At 42.0% G+C, this 20,760-nt stretch overlaps 1 long non-coding RNA gene across 1 annotated transcript; it reads left to right on the forward strand.

Annotated features, from left to right (window-relative positions):
- The first annotated feature begins 3,515 nt into the window (after positions 1 to 3,515).
- On the forward strand, positions 3,516 to 6,585 carry LOC139755818 (uncharacterized). The gene is made up of 2 exons (XR_011714175.1): positions 3,516 to 3,577; positions 6,096 to 6,585. It is a non-coding gene; the product is annotated as an uncharacterized lncRNA (long non-coding RNA).
- The last annotated feature ends 14,175 nt before the right edge of the window (positions 6,586 to 20,760 follow it).

The following is a 20,760-nucleotide window of genomic DNA, read 5'->3' on the forward strand; positions in this document are numbered from 1 at the left end:
TTGCATTCAAATCACCCATCACTATAACCCGGTCTCGTGCATCAAAAAATATATATATATATATATATATATATATATATATATATATATATATATATATATATATATATATATATATATATACTTAGTCGCTGTCTCCCACGTCAGCGAGGTAACGCAAGGAAACAGACAAAATAATGACCCACCCAACCCACATACACATGTATATACATAAACGCCCACACACGCACATATGCATATGCATACACAGACATATAAATTAATACATATGTTCATATTCATACTTGCTGCCTTCATCCCTTCCGTCGTCACCCCGCCACACATGAAATGGCACCCCCCCCCCCCCCTCCCTTCCTCCGGGCGCGAGGTAGAGCTAGGAAAAGACAACAAACGCCACATTCATTCACACTCAGTCTCTAGCTGTCATGTGTAATGCACCAAAACCACAGCTCCCTTTCCACATCCAGTCCCCACAAAACTTTCCATGGTTTATCCCAGACGCTTCACATGCCTTGGTTCAATCCATTGACAGCACGTCGACCCCGGGATACCACATCGCTCCAATTCACTCTATTCCTTGCCCGCCTTTCACCCTCCTGCATGTTCAGGCCCCGATCGCTCATAACCAAACCATTTCAATACACCTTCTGGTCTCTCAACCACACTATTTCAATTACCACGCATCTCTCTTACCCTGTCATTACTTACACCATCAAACCACTTTAAACCACATATTGTCGTAAAACACATCATTTCCATCGAATCCATCCTCCTCCGCACAACCCCATCTATAGTCCATGCCTCGCGACCATATAACATTGTTGTAACCACCATTCCTTCATACATACCCATTTTTGCTCTCCAAGATAATGTTCTCGCCTTCCACACTTTCTTCAGCGCTCCCAAAACCTTCGCTCCCTCCATCAACCTGTGACTCACTTCCGCTTCCATCGTTCCATCCGCTATTAAATCCACACCTAGATACCTAAAACACTTCACTTCCTCCAGTTTTCCTTCATTCAAACTTAACTTCCACTTGACTTGTCCCTCAACGCTACTGTACCTAATAACCTTGCTCTTATTCACATTTACTCTCAGCTTTCTTCTTTCACATACTTTACCAAACTCAGTCACCAACTTCTGCAGTCTTTCATCCGAATCAGCCACCAGCGCTGTATCATCAGCGAACAACAAATGACTTACTTCCCAAGCTCTCTCATCCACAACAACTACATACGTGCCCTTCTCTCCAAAACTCGCATTCCCCTCCCTAACAACCCCATCCCTAAACAAATTAAACAACCATGGAGACATCACGCACCCCTGCCGCAAACCAACATTCACTGGGAACCAATCACTTTCCTCTCTTCCTACACGATACATATACCTCACATCCTTGTAAAAACTTTTCACCGCTTCTAGCAACTTACCCCGCACACCATATACTCTTAATACCTTCCACAGATCATCTCTATCAACTCCATCATATGCCTTCTCCAGATCCATAAATGCTACATACAAAACCATCTGTTTTTCTAAGTATTTCTCATATACAATCTTCAAAGAAAATGCCTGATCCACACATCGTATACCACTTCTGAAACCACACTCCTCTTCCCAAATCTGATGCTCTGTACATGCCTTGACCCTCTCAATCAATACCCTCCCATATAATTTCCTGATAATACTCAACAAACTTATACCACCGTAATTTGAAACACTCACCTTTATCCCCTTTCCTTTTATACAATCACCCCATTTTTTAATAAATTCAACAGCAATATCATCCAAACCCGCCGCCTTGCCGGTTTTAATCTCCAGCAAAGCTTTCAGTACTTCTCTGTTCACCAAACCATTCTCCCTGACCCTCTCACTTCCCACACCACCTTGACCAAAACACCCGATATCTGCCACTTTGTCATCACACACATTCAACAAACCTTTATAATACTCACTCCTCACTTCACCACTACTTATCTTTACTTCCCCATTAGCCCAATTCACCAATGTTTCCATTTGTTCTATTGTTTTACCAACATTATGCACCTCCTTCCAAACATTCTTTTTTATTCTCCCTAAAATCTAATGATATTCTCTCACCCAAACTCTCATTTGATCTCTTTTTCACCTCTTCCACTTTTCTCTTGACCTCCTACCTCTTTCTTTTATACACCTGCCAATCATTCGCACTACTTCCCTGCAAAAATCGTCCAAATGCCTCCCTCTTCTGTTTCACTGACAATCTTCCTTCTTCATACCATCATTCACTACCCTTTCTACTCTGCCCATCTCACGCCTTTCTCATTCCACAAGCATCTTTTATGCAAGCCATCACTGCTTCCCTAAATACCTCCCATTCATCTCCCACTCCCCTTACGTCCTTTGCTCTCACCTTTTTCCATTCTACACTCAGTCTCTCCTGGTACTTCCTGACACAAGTCTCCTGTCCAAGCTCACTTACTCTCACCACCCTCTTCACCCCAACATTCTCTCTTCTTTTCTGAGAACCTCCACAAATCTTCCTTTCGTCTCCACAAGATAACGACCAGACATCCCTCCAGTTGCCACTCTCAGCACATTAGCATCCAAAAGTCTCTCTTTCACGCGACTATCAATTAACACGTAGTTCAATAATACTCTCCGGCCATCTCTCCTACTTACGTAAAAAACCTGGGATTCCCAATCACCACTCCTTTATATATATATATATATATATATATATATATATATATATATATATATATATATATATATATATATATTGCATGATCGTGAAGAATGAAATAATCAGAAAACTCGATCAAAACTCGATCGAAGGTTTATCATGACCACGATTACTTTCCATGTGGTCTCTATTGCGAATCAAATCTCACAAAAGGTATCTAATGATATAGTCTACACCCCCACACACAAGAGACTGTCCTTTCCCAACAAATTCCTCTGAATCCAATCGTTTGTGGATGATATATCTAAGAAGAAAGGTTAGATTTGGATGTAATCAACAATATAAACTATACGTAAGGCGCAAAACATGATAATGAAATACTAATGGAAGTGAATTGACTGCTAAGAAGAAGAATTAACCCGTCACATTGGAGAGGAATTATGCGAGACGTAACGGTAACCCGCTGATATTTTCCTACCGGTTAACTTAGTCATGTGAAGCAACAAGTGAGAGATCAAGTTTATGGTAACCACGACACTGGACCACCATCTCCCTGATTAAGGTCTTCACACGAAAACAACATCTGTTCCCCTGACCCATGTAAAGAAGCAAATATACACAAGTCATCTTCACACATCAACACTTGAAGTGTTTCTTTTTTGTTCACTTCTTTCCAAAAGAGTAACTAACGCCTCATGTGCCAACGCTGGAACTTCTTTTTATGAGAAATTGTTTCGATCCGTTACGTTGATGAGAAGGCAACTGGAAGAAATGTATATAAAAATCTCCAAGCGATATCTCACTGCAGGTCTGTGAGAATATATAAAGGAAGGCTGAAGCATTCCCAAGCAAACCAAGCAGTACTACTAGGCAAGTCAAGATCAGTGGAACTACGAGACCAAAATGAAGTTTGTAAGTAATGATTCCAATGATATCAAATCTGGACGTTCGTCTGTGTATATATATATATATATATATATATATATATATATATATATATATATATATATACACACACGTCTGTATCGTCCATGTTTCAACATGATAATTGTGAAAGGTTCTCCTCGTTACAGTTTGTTCATTAATATGTCCTTTTCTGAATTGTAATATTTATGCGTTTTTGCACAGGAAGGAAGAAAATCAGCAGAAGGGATTACAGTTTCTGTTTCGAATAATATGAATAACATAATATGTGTTTCGAATGAATATAAAGAAAACGTGGCGTTGTCGGAAAATCTCTGCTCGGTTGTTTCTAACACTGCTGGATTCCACGCAGCTTACAGTGGTGCTTAACTGATTTCTTTGTATTTTACTTTCTTAAAATCTAACTGAATATGTGAGTTAAACTGAGGTCAAAAGGCTGGCATGATACTGACGAGGTAGAACTATCAAGATTTTGAGTTAAATCATAAAATTATAACTGCTTCTTAGACGTGAGGCGTTACGTGTCCAATGGGCCCGAACGTTGAGGGAGCATCTCCCAAGAAATGTTTTTCTCATATTTGTGGCAGTACCTACAACTAGTGAGTGAGCTTTCCCGGTGAGTGTTGTAGCTACTTCCTGTCCAACCACAAGGTGAAAGTATCCCATACTGTCTTGTTGCAAGAGCAGCGAAGTTCCTCCATGTGTGATCCATTTCATAACTGGTAATCCATCGGTAAATATTTCTGACTTTGACACTGAGTGACTAAAAGCACTACTTACGTCAAATTGTCATGTATTTATATTCAGACAGTTTGATACAGACACATGCAAAATGTGTGATAAATATAGATACTGATACATGGAATCGAAGCCACCACTTCATCAATATGTTTAGTTCCCTTAATTCTTTTGATTCTCTAAATTCGTCAACGGTGAGAAACAAAAGCCTTTGTCCATTCTCTAACAAAAGTAATTGTCAGAAGTCTAAGCTGCCGTTTCAGCGCTCTTCTCGGGCAAATTGCACATTACTTGACTTGTTTCGCTTTCTTCAACACTTTTGATTTCAATCACACCTTTATTAATGCCAAGGAGATATTTGCTGCAATAGACGTTCGTGTCCAGTGTCACGTCATTATCAGGATAATCGATGGTGTACGTGTGTATCTGTATAGAGATTTCACCTCTGGATAAAGGAAGCAACAACACTCACTAACCCAACCTCAGGTGCACGTCTGTTATCAGTGATATAATCAAACCTTTTTGTCACCTGCCTGAGCAGCAGACTGACCCCATTCAGCAAGATCCCCGTCACCTAACAGTACATAATCTAGCCTTTCAGCACTACTCTCTTACCAAACGAGTGATATTTCAGAACCCAGTTGCTTCTATCTAATCCTGACGGGGAATTTGAATTACTTTGACGAACAGACAAAGACACGAGGACCTGCTCCTTGTGGTGACCATAGAGCTCCATATATTGGCATTTTGTAAGACATGGTCTTCGTCTTGCCTACGACACCTCTCTTGCTACACAGCAGGAGTCAAAATTAGTTATGAAGCAAACACAGCTATTATAAAGAATCAACCTCGCAATGTGTGACATGAGTAGAGTTCATCATAACTTTTTCCTCTGTATTTCCGAAGACGGGAAGGACAACTGAATGTCCTAATCAAGGGTATCTCATTCACGCTATATATATATATATATATATATATATATATATATATATATATATATATATATATATATATATATATCTTTCTTTCTTTCAAACTATTCGCCATTTCCCGCATTAGCGAGGTAGCGTTAAGAACAGAGGACTGGGCCTTGAGGGAATACCCTCACCTGGCCCAATTCTCTGTTCCTTCTTTTGGAAAATTAAAAAAAAAAAAAACGAGAGGGGAGGATTTCCAGCCCCCGCTCCCTCCCCTTTTAGTCCCCTTCTACGACACGCAGGGAATACGTGGGAAGTATTCTTTCTCCCCTATCCCCAGGGATAATATATATATATATATATATATATATATATATATATATATATATATATATATATATATATATATATATATATGTATATATATATAAATATATTATATATAATATATATATATATATATATATATATATATATATATATATATATATATATATATATATATATATCCTGGCCTAAGCCAATTTATCAGTCAATCCATAAGAGAGAATGAACAGCTGCATTGGCTGTGGACCGACTACCGCAACCAAAATTCGAATCTGTGCGGGCTCGACTCCGGATGGCCTGTGAATGCATCACTGTCATTTGCGTTACCGACTAATTATAATTAGTTGAGGCATTTTAACTGAATTCTTATTCCTAACAGAAATGTCCAAACTAAAGATATTGCATTGAACTGGTAAGAGAGTCATGTCATACAGTTCATATATGTATATGGTGATCATCAGTACTTTACCAGTAGTCTCATTTTTTTTCTTACTCTTTGATAATGAAATTCTTTTCTACCTCAGACCTACTTACTGCTGGCCCTCCTGGTGGCGATGTCGGCGGTTTTCACCTCCGTCACCGCTAACCCCAACGCTAGCCCCAACGCTAACCCCAACCCTGACCCGCAACCTGGCAGGTGGAGATGGCATGGAGGCAGACGTTCCCATGGACGTAGAAAACACTTCGGGTAGTTTCCTAGATGAGGAGGAGGCTCACGGGTGATGTGGAGGTGGAGGCGGCAGCCAGATAGCCAGGGGTGGAAGACGCTCTCATGCCTAACATCTTGCAACCATATGTGGTGCGGCCCCATCCTCTCCACAGAAGAATTTCCTCACACCGTGAATATTCCTCATAAATTGGCTGCTTGCTCCCTTATCGGAAAGAGATAGTTTCTATTGCCGCAAAAGGAAAGATTCGGTCTTTTTCCCATGAGAAGCTGTTTATGATATAATCTGGAATTACTATGATGTAAAATTCGCTTTTTGATTAAATGCAAAACTGCACAAAATTATACAGCATTGGTGTATTTCAACCTGTGATGCCTAACTTTTTTTTATTTAGTGCTTAACGAATGAGTGTTTGTGTCACGTTGCTCACATATACAAGTAAATGTCCTCCACATCATGTAAAACCTATGACGACAAATATCTAGACAAATAAAGCACTTAAAGCACTTTTCAACATAGGATACATAGATACCAGAATTATCAAAATTCATTTCAGTTCATGAGTTTGCGGTACTACAGTATTCTGTTCTAATCACCTATGACATAATAAACATATTTTCAGTAGATTAACACATCAGCTGAACTGCTGGTCTTTATGAAAGGAGACCTATTCAGTACAGAGAACAAGTCATGAGCTCCCACACAGTAATTCTACGCATAGAACACCTACTACAAGATGACTACTCCTACACACTCCCTTCCACCAGTTCCTTACCCATGTTCAGTTTGTACACTCATTCCCAACTATAAAACCTAGCTAATACACCCAAAACTTATCTACGAGATTATACCTTTCCTGACGTAGGAGCCTCAAGGTGAACTTATAAATCAGTTTCCCCGTCAGTGTCCATTTCTGCTGCAACCAACCCTTCCAGCCAACCACCACCTCTTACTTCGAAAGGCTTCAACTTTTGCACCACCAAACGCATAGTAACTGTGTTCTCTTCCGTACACCTACCCATTCTGGCCGCACATCCGTTACCCCATACGGTTCGCAAGAACAGCAAAAGGCAAACGCATATTCCAAAGCAGTAGTGTTGGTCAGCATTGGCAGAGCACATTCATTGTAATATTCAAACCTTGACAACCTCACCATTAGGGTAGAAGGGACTCCTAAAGCAGGAAGCAAGTAAACAAGTGGATATATATCATAAATATATATATATATATATATATATATATATATATATATATATATTTTTTTTTTTTTTTTTTTGCTTTGTCGCTGTCTCCCGCGTTTGCGAGGTAGCGCAAGGAAACAGACGAAAGAAATGGCCCAACCCACCCCCATACACATGTATATACATACGTCCACACACGCAAATATACATACCTACACAGCTTTCCATGGTTTACCCCAGACGCTGCACATGCCCTGATTCAATCCACTGACAGCACGTCAATCCCGGTATACCACATCGATCCAATTCACTCTATTCCTTGCCCTCCTTTCACCCTCCTGCATGTTCAGGCCCCGATCACACAAAATCTTTTTCACTCCATCTTTCCACCTCCAATTTGGTCTCCCACTTCCCCTCGTTCCCTCCACCTCCGACACATATATCCTCTTGGTCAATCTTTCCTCACTCATTCTCTCCATGTGACCAAACCATTTCAAAACACCCTCTTCTGCTCTCTCAACCACGCTCTTTTTATTTCCACACATCTCTCTTACCCTTACGTTACTTACTCGATCAAACCACCTCACACCACACATTCTCCTCAAACATCTCATTTCCAGCACATCCATCCTCCTGCGCACAACTCTATCCATAGCCCACGCCTCGCAACCATACAACATTGTTGGAACCACTGTTCCTTCAAACATACCCATTTTTGCTTTCCGAAATAATGTTCTCGACTTCCACACATTCTTCAAGGCTCCCAGGATTTTCGCCCCCTCCCCCATCTATGATCCACTTCCGCTTCCATGATTCCATCCGCTGCCAGATCCACTCCCAGATATCTAAAACACTTTACTTCCTCCAGTTTTTTCCGTTCAAACTTACCTCCCAATTGACTTGACCCTCAACCCTACTGTACCTAATAACCTTGCTCTTATTCACATTTACTCTTAACTTTCTTCTTTCACACACTTTACCAAACTCAGTCACCAGCTTCTGCAGTTTCTCACATGAATCAGCCACCAGCGCTGTATCATCAGCGAACAACAACTGACTCACTTCCCAAGCTCTCTCATCCACAACAGACTGCATACTTGCCCCTCTTTCCAAAACTCTTGCATTTACCTCCCTACCAACCCCATCCATAAACAAATTAAACAACCATGGAGACATCACACACCCCTGCCGCAAACCTACATTTACTGAGAACCAATCACTTTCCTCTCTTCCTACACGTACACATGCCATACATCCTCGATAAAAACTTTTCACTGCTTCTAACAACTTGCCTCCCACACCATATATTCTTAATACCTTCCACAGAGCATCTCTATCAACTCTATCATATGCCTTCTCCAGATCCATAAATGCTACATACAAATCCATTTGCTTTTCTAAGTATTTCTCACATACATTCCTCAAAGCAAACACCTGATCCACACATCCTCTACAACTTCTGAAACCACACTGCTCTTTCCCAATCTGATGCTCTGTACATGCCTTCACCCTCGCAATCAATACCCTCCCATATAATTTACCAGGAATACTCAACAAACTTATACCTCTGTAATTTGAGCACTCACTCTTATCCCCTTTGTCTTTGCACAATGGCACTATGCACGCATTCCGCCAATCCTCAGGCACCTCACCATGAGTCATATATACATTAAATAACCTTACCAACCAGTCAATTATACAATCACCCCCTTTTTTAATAAATTCCACTGCAATACCATCCAAACCTGCTGCCTTGCCGGCTTTCATCTTCCGCAAAGCTTTTACTACCTCTTCTCTGTTTACCAAATCATTTTCCCTAACCCTCTCACTTTGCACACCACCTCGACCAAGACACCCTATATCTGCCACTCTATCATCAAACACATTCAACAAACCTTCAAAATACTCACTCCATCTCCTTCTCACATCACCACTACTTGTCATCACCTCCCCATTTGCGTCCTTCACCGAAGTTCCCATTTGCTCCCTTGTCTTACGCACTTTATATACCTTCTTCCAGAACATCTTTTTATTCTCCCCAAAATTTAATGATACTCTCTCACCCCAACTCTCATTTGCCCTCTTTTTCACCTCTTGCACCTTTCTCTTGACCTCCTGTCTCTTTCTTTTATACATCTCCCACTCAATTGCATTTTTTCCCTGCAAAAATCGTCCAAATGCCTCTCTCTTCTCTTTCACTAATAATCTTACTTCTTCATCCCACCACTCACTACCCTTTCTAATCAGCCCACCTCCCACTCTTCTCATGCCACAAGCATCTTTTGCGCAATCCATCACTGATTCCCTGAATACATTCCTCCCCCACTCCCCTTACTTCCATTGTTCTCACCTTTTTCCATTCTGTACTCAGTCTCTCCTGGTACTTCCTTACACAAGTCTCCTTCCCAAGCTTACTTACTCTCACCACCCTTTTCACCCCAACATTCACTCTTCTTTTCTGAAAACCCATACAAATCTTCACCTTAGCCTCCACAAGATAATGATCAGACATCCCTCCAGTTGCACCTCTCAGCACATTAACATCCAAAAGTCTCTCTTTCGCGCGCCTGTCAATTAACACGTAATCCAATAACGCTCTCTGGCCATCTCTCCTACTTACATACGTATACTTATGTATATCTCGCTTTTTAAACCAGGTATTCCCAATCACCAGTCCTTTTTCAGCACATAAAGCTACAAGCTCTTCACCATTTCCATTTACAACACTAAACACCCCAAGTATACCAATTATTCCCTCAACTGCCACATTACTCACCTGTGCATTCAAATCAACCATCACTATAACCCGGTCTCGTGCATCAAAACCACTAACACACTCATTCAGCTGCTCCCAAAACACTTGCCTCTCATGATCTTTCTTCTCATGCCCAGGTGCATATGCACCAATAATCACCCATCTCTCTCCATCAACTTTCAGTTTTACCCATATCAATCTAGAATTTACTTTCTTAAACTATATCACATACTCCCACAACTCCTGATTCAGGAGTAGTGCTACTCCTTCCCTTGCTCTTGTCCTCTCACTAACCCCTGACTTTACTCCCAAGACATTCCCAAACCACTCTTCCCCTATACCCTTTAGCTTCGTTTCACTCAAAGCCAAAACATCCACGTTCCTTTCCTCAAACATACTACCTATCTCTCCTTTTTTCTCATCTTGGTTACATCCACACACATTTAGACACCCCAATCTGAGCAGCCTTCGAGGAGGATGAGCACTCCTCGCGTGACTCCTTCTTCTTTTTCCCCTTTTAGAAAGTTAAAATACAAGGAGGGGAGGGTTTCTGGCCCCCCGCTCCCGTCCCCTTTAGTCGCCTTCTACGACACGTGAGGAATGCGTGGGAAGTATTCTTTCTCCCCTATCCCCACATGAGGGGGGAGGAGGTTGTTATTCCATGTGTGGCGAGGTGGCGATGGGAACAAATAAAGGCAGACAGTATGAATTATGTACATGTGTATATATGTATATGTCTGCGTGTGTATATATATGTGTACATTGAGATGTATAGGTATGTATATTGTGCATGGGTGGACATGTATGTATATACATGTGTATGTGGGCGGGTTGGGCCATTCTTTCGTCTGTTTCCTTGCGCTACCTCGCTAACGCGGGAGACAGCTACAAAGCAAAATAAAAGATAATAATATTATTTTATTTTTGCTTTGTCGCTGTCTCCCGCGTTAGAGAGGTAGCGCAAGGAAACAGACGAAAGAATGGCCCAACCCACCCCCATACACATGTATATACATACACGTCCACACGCAAATATACATACCTATACATCTCAATATATACATATGTATACACACACAGACATATACATATATACACATATACATAATTCATACTGTCTGCCTTTATTCATTCCCATCCCCAACCCGCCACACATGAAATAACAACCCTCTCCCCCCGCATGTGCGCGAGGTAGCGCTAGGAAAAGACAACAAAGGCCACATTCGTTCACACTCAGTCTCTAGCTGTCATGTATAATGCACTGAAACCACAGCTCCCTTTCCACATCCAGTCCCACAGAAATTTCCATGGTTTACCCCAGACGCTTCACATGCCCTGATTCAATCCATTGACTGCATCATATATTTTTTTTTTTTTTTTTTTTTTTTTTTTTTTATACCTCGTCGCTGTCTCCCGCGGTTGCGAGGTAGCGCAAGGAAACAGACGAAAGAAATGGCCCAACCCCCCCCATACACATGTACATACACACGTCCACACACGCAAATATACATACCTACACAGCTTTCCATGGTTTACCCCGGACGCTTCACATGCCTTGATTCAATCCACTGACAGCACGTCAACCCCTGTATACCACATCGCTCCAATTCACTCTATTCCTTGCCCTCCTTTCACCCTCCTGCATGTTCAGGCCCCGATCACACAAAATCCTTTTCACTCCATCTTTCCACCTCCAATTTGGTCTCCCTCTTCTCCTCGTTCCCTCCACCTCCGACACATATATCCTCTTGGTCAATCTTTCCTCACTCATTCTCTCCATGTGCCCAAACCATTTCAAAACACCCTCTTCTGCTCTCTCAACCACGCTCTTTTTATTTCCACACATCTCTCTTACCCTTACGTTACTTACTCGATCAAACCACCTCACACCACACATTGTCCTCAAACATCTCATTTCCAGCACATCCATCCTCCTGCGCACAACTCTATCCATAGCCCACGCCTCGCAACCATACAACATTGTTGGAACCACTATTCCTTCAAACATACCCATTTTTGCTTTCCGAGATAATGTTCTCGACTTCCACACATTTTTCAAGGCTCCCAAAATTTTCGCCCCCTCCCCCACCCTATGATCCACTTCCGCTTCCATGGTTCCATCCGCTGCCAGATCCACTCCCAGATATCTAAAACACTTTACTTCCTCCAGTTTTTTCCGTTCAAACTACCTCCCAATTGACTTGACCCTCAACCCTACTGTACCTAATAACCTTGCTCTTATTCACATTTACTCTAACTTTCTTCTTTCACACACTTTACCAAACTCAGTCACCACTTCTGCAGTTTCTCACATGAATCCAGCCACCAGCGCTGTATCATCAGCGAACAACAACTGACTCACTTCCCAGCTCTCTCATCCACAACAGACTGCATACTTGCCCCTCTTTCCAAAACTCTTGCATTACCTCCCTACCAACCCCATCCATAAACAAATTAAACAACCATGGAGACATCACACACCCCTGCCGCAAACCTACATTTACTGAAACCAATCACTTTCCTCTCTTCCTACACGTACACAATGCCATACATCCTCGAAAAAAAACTTTTCACTGCTTCTAACAACTTGCCTCCCACACCATAATTTCTTAATACCTTCCACAGAGCATCTCTATCAACTCTATCATATGCCTTCTCCAGATCCATAAATGCTACATACAAATCCATTTGCTTTTCTAAGTATTTCTCACATACATTCCTCAAAGCAAACACCTGATCCACACATCCTCTACAACTTCTGAAACCACACTGCTCTTTCCCAATCTGATGCTCTGTACATGCCTTCACCCTCGCAATCAATACCCTCCCATATAATTTACCAGGAATACTCAACAAACTTATACCTCTGTAATTTGAGCACTCACTCTTATCCCCTTTGTCTTTGCACAATGGCACTATGCACGCATTCCGCCAATCCTCAGGCACCTCACCATGAGTCATATATACATTAAATAACCTTACCAACCAGTCAATTATACAATCACCCCCTTTTTTAATAAATTCCACTGCAATACCATCCAAACCTGCTGCCTTGCCGGCTTTCATCTTCCGCAAAGCTTTTACTACCTCTTCTCTGTTTACCAAATCATTTTCCCTAACCCTCTCACTTTGCACACCACCTCGACCAAGACACCCTATATCTGCCACTCTATCATCAAACACATTCAACAAACCTTCAAAATACTCACTCCATCTCCTTCTCACATCACCACTACTTGTCATCACCTCCCCATTTGCGTCCTTCACTGAAGTTCCCATTTGCTCCCTTGTCTTACGCACTTTATATACCTTCTTCCAGAACATCTTTTTATTCTCCCCAAAATTTAATGATACTCTCTCACCCCAACTCTCATTTGCCCTCTTTTTCACCTCTTGCACCTTTCTCTTGACCTCCTGTCTCTTTCTTTTATACATCTCCCACTCAATTGCATTTTTTCCCTGCAAAAATCGTCCAAATGCCTCTCTCTTCTCTTTCACTAATAATCTTACTTGTTCATCCCACCACTCACTACCCTTTCTAATCAGCCCACCTCCCACTCTTCTCATGCCACAAGCATCTTTTGCGCAATCCATCACTGATTCCCTGAATACATTCCTCCCCCACTCCCCTTACTTCCATTGTTCTCACCTTTTTCCATTCTGTACTCAGTCTCTCCTGGTACTTCCTCACACAAGTCTCCTTCCCAAGCTTACTTACTCTCACCACCCTTTTCACCCCAACATTCACTCTTCTTTTCTGAAAACCCATACAAATCTTCACCTTAGCCTCCACAAGATAATGATCAGACATCCCTCCAGTTGCACCTCTCAGCACATTAACATCCAAAAGTCTCTCTTTCGCGCGCCTGTCAATTAACACGTAATCCAATAACGCTCTCTGGCCATCTCTCCTACTTACATACGTATACTTATGTATATCTCGCTTTTAAACCAGGTATTCCCAATCACCAGTCCTTTTTCAGCACATAAATCTACAAGCTCTTCACCATTTCCATTTACAACACTAAACACCCCAAGTATACCAATTATTCCCTCAACTGCCACATTACTCACCTTTGCATTCAAATCAACCATCACTATAACCCGGTCTCGTGCATCAAAACCACTAACACACTCATTCAGCTGCTCCCAAAACACTTGCCTCTCATGATCTTTCTTCTCATGCCCAGGTGCATATGCACCAATAAATACCCATCTCTCTCCATCAACTTTCAGTTTAACCCATATTAATCGAGAATTTACTTTCTTACATTCTATCACATACTCCCACAACTCCTGTTTCAGGAGTACTGCTACTCCTTCCCTTGCTCTTGTCCTCTCACTAACCCCTGACTTTACTCCCAAGACATTTCCAAACCACTCTTCCCCTTTACCCTTGAGCTTCGTTTCACTCAGAGCCAAAACATCCTGGTTCCTTTCCTCAAACATATTACCTATCTCTCCTTTTTTCACATCTTGGTTACATCCACACACATTTAGACACCCCAGTCTGAGCCTTCGAGGAGGATGAGCACTCCCCGCGTGACTTCTTCTGTTTCCCATTTTAGAAAGTTAAAAAATACAGGGAGGGGAGGATTTTTGGCCCCCCGCTCCCGTCCCCTCTAGTCGCCTTCTACGACACGCGAGGAATGCGTGGGAAGTATTCTTTCACCCCTATCCCCAGGGATAATTTATATATATATATATATATATACATATATATATATATACATACACATACATACGCACATATAGACACACAGACACACATATACATATATAAACATATGAAAAATGTAAGAAACAATTTAGAAAACTGAAACTTCTAGCTTGAAATGAAATGAAAAAAATGAATGTCACATAATGCTTCAACCTCTGGCTATAGAAAAGGGAAATGTATAATTTATTTACACAAACGTCAATAGCAGTTCTCATCAATTTAACCACTGTATCAATAAGCTTCAATGTCTAAGCTACATTTTTTCCAATTTCACTATTATCTTGTCAAAGCACCATGTATGAAAACTATCACTCCAGTAACACAACTATAAACATTTACTTCCCCTTTAAAAAAGTTCTGAGGAAGTCTGTCTCGATACACTGCGGGACACTCTACCACCTGGCGAGGTTTGTGTTGCAATGGTTCTTGATTCACAAACGTAGTAGCATCACTGGTGGGCGGAAGAACATTCTCCAACGCACGCACGGGCCGCCTGGGATCAAACCCGCACAAGTTCGAATCCTGGACGCGGCAGTCGGTCCACAATCCACCCAGCTGTTCATCCTCACCTAGGGACAACAGGTACAGCGGGAGATGAACGACCTTGAGCGGCATATCGACCTCCTGAAGAAGGCCATCCTGGACAAGTCGGCGCCCCTGAAGGTGGTACAGACGAGGCTCAATGTGTGCTTTATGACGCAAGGCCTTCAGACGTCTTATCGATGTCTCTGGTCTCGTTAGCCCTCCTCTCGTTAACTCCTCTCGTTAACTCTCACCGTCCTCTTCTTGTCCCAGAACGCTGTCCTAAGCTGCTCCCGCAGCGCTCAGGAAGTCGGCCACTCACCCATCCATTCAAATCACCCATCACTATAACCCGGTCTTGTGCATCAAAATCACTAACACACTCATTCAGCTGCTCCCAAAACACTTGCCTCTCATGATCTTTCTTCTCATGCCCAAGTGCATATGCACCAATAATCACCCATCTCTCTCCATCAACTTTCAGTTTTACCCATATCAATCTAGAATTTACTTTCTTAAACTATATCACATACTCCCACAACTCCTGATTCAGGAGTAGTGCTACTCCTTCCCTTGCTCTTGTCCTCTCACTAACCCCTGACTTTACTCCCAAGACATTCCCAAACCACTCTTCCCCTTTACCCTTTAGCTTCGTTTCACTCAAAGCCAAAACATCCACGTTCCTTTCCTCAAACATACTACCTATCTCTCCTTTTTTCTCATCTTGGTTACATCCACACACATTTAGACACCCCAATCTGAGCAGCCTTCGAGGAGGATGAGCACTCCTCGCGTGACTCCTTCTTTTTCCCCTTTTAGAAAGTTAAAATACAAGGAGGGGAGGGTTTCTGGCCCCCCGCTCCCGTCCCCTTTAGTCGCCTTCTACGACACGTGAGGAATGCGTGGGAAGTATTCTTTCTCCCCTATCCCCACATGAGGGGGGAGGAGGTTGTTATTCCATGTGTGGCGAGGTGGCGATGGGAACAAATAAAGGCAGACAGTATGAATTATGTACATGTGTATATATGTATATGTCTGCGTGTGTATATATATGTGTACATTGAGATGTATAGGTATGTATATTGTGCATGGGTGGACATGTATGTATATACATGTGTATGTGGGCGGGTTGGGCCATTCTTTCGTCTGTTTCCTTGCGCTACCTCGCTAACGCGGGAGACAGCTACAAAGCAAAATAAAAGATAATAATAATATTCTATTTTTGCTTTGTCGCTGTCTCCCGCGTTAGAGAGGTAGCGCAAGGAAACAGACGAAAGAATGGCCCAACCCACCCACATACACATGTATATACATACACGTCCACACGCAAATATACATACCTATACATCTCAATATATACATATGTATACACACACAGACATATACATATATACACATATACATAATTCATACTGTCTGCCTTTATTCATTCCCATCCCCAACCCGCCACACATGAAATAACAACCCTCTCCCCCCGCATGTGCGCGAGGTAGCGCTAGGAAAAGACAACAAAGGCCCCATTCGTTCACACTCAGTCTCTAGCTGTCATGTATAATGCACTGAAACCACAGCTCCCTTTCCACATCCAGTCCCACAGAAATTTCCATGGTTTACCCCAGACGCTTCACATGCCCTGATTCAATCCATTGACTGCATCATATATTTTTTTTTTTTTTTTTTTTTTTTTTTTTTATACCTCGTCGCTGTCTCCCGCGGTTGCGAGGTAGCGCAAGGAAACAGACGAAAGAAATGGCCCAACCCCCCCCATACACATGTACATACACACGTCCACACACGCAAATATACATACCTACACAGCTTTCCATGGTTTACCCCGGACGCTTCACATGCCTTGATTCAATCCACTGACAGCACGTCAACCCCTGTATACCACATCGCTCCAATTCACTCTATTCCTTGCCCTCCTTTCACCCTCCTGCATGTTCAGGCCCCGATCACACAAAATCCTTTTCACTCCATCTTTCCACCTCCAATTTGGTCTCCCTCTTCTCCTCGTTCCCTCCACCTCCGACACATATATCCTCTTGGTCAATCTTTCCTCACTCATTCTCTCCATGTGCCCAAACCATTTCAAAACACCCTCTTCTGCTCTCTCAACCACGCTCTTTTTATTTCCACACATCTCTCTTACCCTTACGTTACTTACTCGATCAAACCACCTCACACCACACATTGTCCTCAAACATCTCATTTCCAGCACATCCATCCTCCTGCGCACAACTCTATCCATAGCCCACGCCTCGCAACCATACAACATTGTTGGAACCACTATTCCTTCAAACATACCCATTTTTGCTTTCCGAGATAATGTTCTCGACTTCCACACATTTTTCAAGGCTCCCAAAATTTTCGCCCCCTCCCCCACCCTATGATCCACTTCCGCTTCCATGGTTCCATCCGCTGACAGATCCACTCCCAGATATCTAAAACACTTCACTTCCTTGAGGAAGAGCAGTGTGGTTTCAGAAGTGGTAGAGGATGTGTGGATCAGGTGTTTGCTTTGAAGAATTATATGAGAAATACTTAGAGAAACAAATGGATTTGTATGTATCATTTATGGATCTGGAGAAGGCATATGATAGAGTTGGTAGAGATGCTCTGTGGAAGGAATTAAAAATATATTGTGTGGGAGGCAAGTTGCTGGAGGCAGTGAAAAGTTTTTATCGCGGATGTAAAGCATGTGTACGTGTAGAAAGAGAGGAAAGTGATTGTTTCTCAGTGAATATCGGTTTGCGGCAGGGGTGCGTGATGTCTCCATGGTTGTTTCATTTGTTTATGGATGGGGTTGTTTGGGCGGTGAATGCAAGAGTTTTGGTGAGAGGGGCAAGTATGTGGTTTGTTGTGGATGAAAGGGCTTGGGAAGCGAGTCAGCTGTTGTTCGCTGATGATACGGCACTGGTGGCTAATTCGGGTAAGAAACTGCAGAAGCTGGTGACTGAGTTTGGTAAAGTGTGTGAAAGAAGAAAGCTGAGAATAAATGTGAATAAGAGCAAGGTCATTAGATACAGTAGGGTTGAGGGACAAGTCAACTGGGAGGTAAGTTTGAATAGAGAAAAACTGGAGAAAGTGAAGTGTTTTAGATATGTGGGAGTGGATTTGGCAGAGGATGAAACCATGGAAGCGGAAGTAAGTCGCAGGGTGGGGGAGGGGTCGAAAATTCTGGGAGCGTTGAAAAATGTGTGGAAGTCGAGAACATTATCTCGAAGAGCAAAAATGGGTATGTTTGAAGTAATAGTGCTTCCAACAATGTTATATGGTTGCGAGGCATGGGCTACAGATAGAGTTGTGCGCAGGAGGATAGATGTGCTGGAAATGAGATGTTTGAGGACAATGTGTGGTGTGAGGTGGTTTGATCGAGTGAGTAACGTAAGGGTAAGAGAGACGTGTGGAAATAAAAATAGCGTGGTTGAGAGAGCAGAAGAGGGTGTTTTGAAATGGTTTGGTCACATGGAGAGAATGAGTGAGGAAAGATTGACAAAGAGGATATATGTGTCGGAGGTGGAGGGAACAAGGAGAAGAGGGAGACCAAATTGGAGGTGGAAAGATGGAGTAAAAAAGATTTTGTGTGATCGGGGCCTGAACATGCAGGAGGGTGAAAGGAGGGCAAGGAATAGAGTGAATTGGAGCGATGTGGTATACCGGGGTTGACGTGCTGTCAGTGGATTGAAGCAGGGCATGAGAAGCGTCTGGGGTAAACCATGGAAAGCTGTGTAGGTATGTATATTTGCGTGTGTGGACGTATGTATATTCATGTGTATGGGGGGGGGGGGGGGTTTGGGCCATTTCTTTCGTCTGTTTCCTTGCGCTACCTCGCAAACGCAGGAGACAGCGACAAAGTATAATAAAAAAAAATAAAGATAATAATATATATATATATATATATATATATATATATATATATATATATATATATATATATATATATATATATATATCCTTGGGGATGGGGGAGAAAGAATACTCCCTATGGGAGCAGCGACGTTGTTTCCTTTGGAGCGAGGTGGAGCCGGAAATGGGTGAATGCAAGGAAGTATGATTATGTACACTTGTTTATATGTATACATCTGTGTATGTGTATACATTTACGCATGTATATATATGAAAAAGTGATAAAAAGTGTGCCTTTACCTATCGTCCAATTAGCCTTAAGTCAGTGTTAGGTAAAACGATGGAAAAAGTAATACGAGATAAAATTGTCACGTGCCTAGATGAACACAAATCTATATAGGACAACCAACACGGTTTCCGCTGTAGAATATCCTGCTTGACGAATTCGCTGGAATTTTTCGATATTCTTCATCAGAATTGGGACGAAAAATTACCATCTGATGTAGTATATTCAGATTTCCAAAAGGCTTTCGATAAAGTGCCTTACGAGAGACTTTTGCATAAAAGAAAGCACACATAATCGGTGAAGAACTCTGTACTTGGATCAGAGACTGGCTTACCGGAAGAAAGCAGCGTGTAGTATTAAACGGCGAAGCTTCAGATGGCTAGACGTAACGAGTGGTGTGCCATAGGAGTCGATGCTAGGCCCAGTCCTTTTCATGATATATATTAATGACCTAGAACTCGGTCTCATACCTAATATCTCCAGATTTGCTAACGATGCCAAACTAAGAGGCAGAGCTGTAAACAGGCAAGACGGCGAAATGATTCAAAGAGATCATAACTTACTAGCAGAGTAGTCAGACAGATGGCAAATGAGGTTTTACGCAAACAAGTGTAAACACGAATATACGTTACAGCTAAAAACTATTCAGTAACTCTCTAACTAAAAAAAGTGAAGAAAAGGTCCTTGGAGTTGTCATTAGCAACAACTTGAAATACACTAAACAGTGTCAAGCAGCCAGTAAAAAAAAAAGAATAAAGTAACCAAATGTTAGCTTTCATAGCCAGGAACATAGACTATAAGACGACAGAATTTTTCATTCTTTATAATTCTCTAGTAAAGGCCACACCTTGAATATGCAGTCCAGTTTTGGTCCCCAAACTATAGAATAGACGAGGGAAAATTAGAGTAAGTACATAGACGCGCGACAAAATTGATCCTATCTCTTAGAAACTTGGAGTACGAAGAGAGGCTAAAACGATTCGATCTCTTCTCCCTTAAAAAACGTAGGCTTCGTGGCGACTTCCACCTAAGTTTTCAAAATTCTCTGCAAGTTCGATAAAGTAAACCACGAGTATTTTTTCGAAATACGAGAAAATACGGTTACACTAGAACCTGCGGGGAGTCGGTGAAAGCTTAAAAAAGTACGGAGCGGATTTACATTTTCTTGTCATGTTAATTATCTTTTTCTTTTCCTGAGACAACAGTCA

This window comes from Panulirus ornatus, chromosome 20 (assembly GCF_036320965.1).
Source record: "Panulirus ornatus isolate Po-2019 chromosome 20, ASM3632096v1, whole genome shotgun sequence".
In the NCBI taxonomy this organism is placed as follows: Eukaryota; Metazoa; Arthropoda; class Malacostraca; order Decapoda; family Palinuridae; genus Panulirus; species Panulirus ornatus.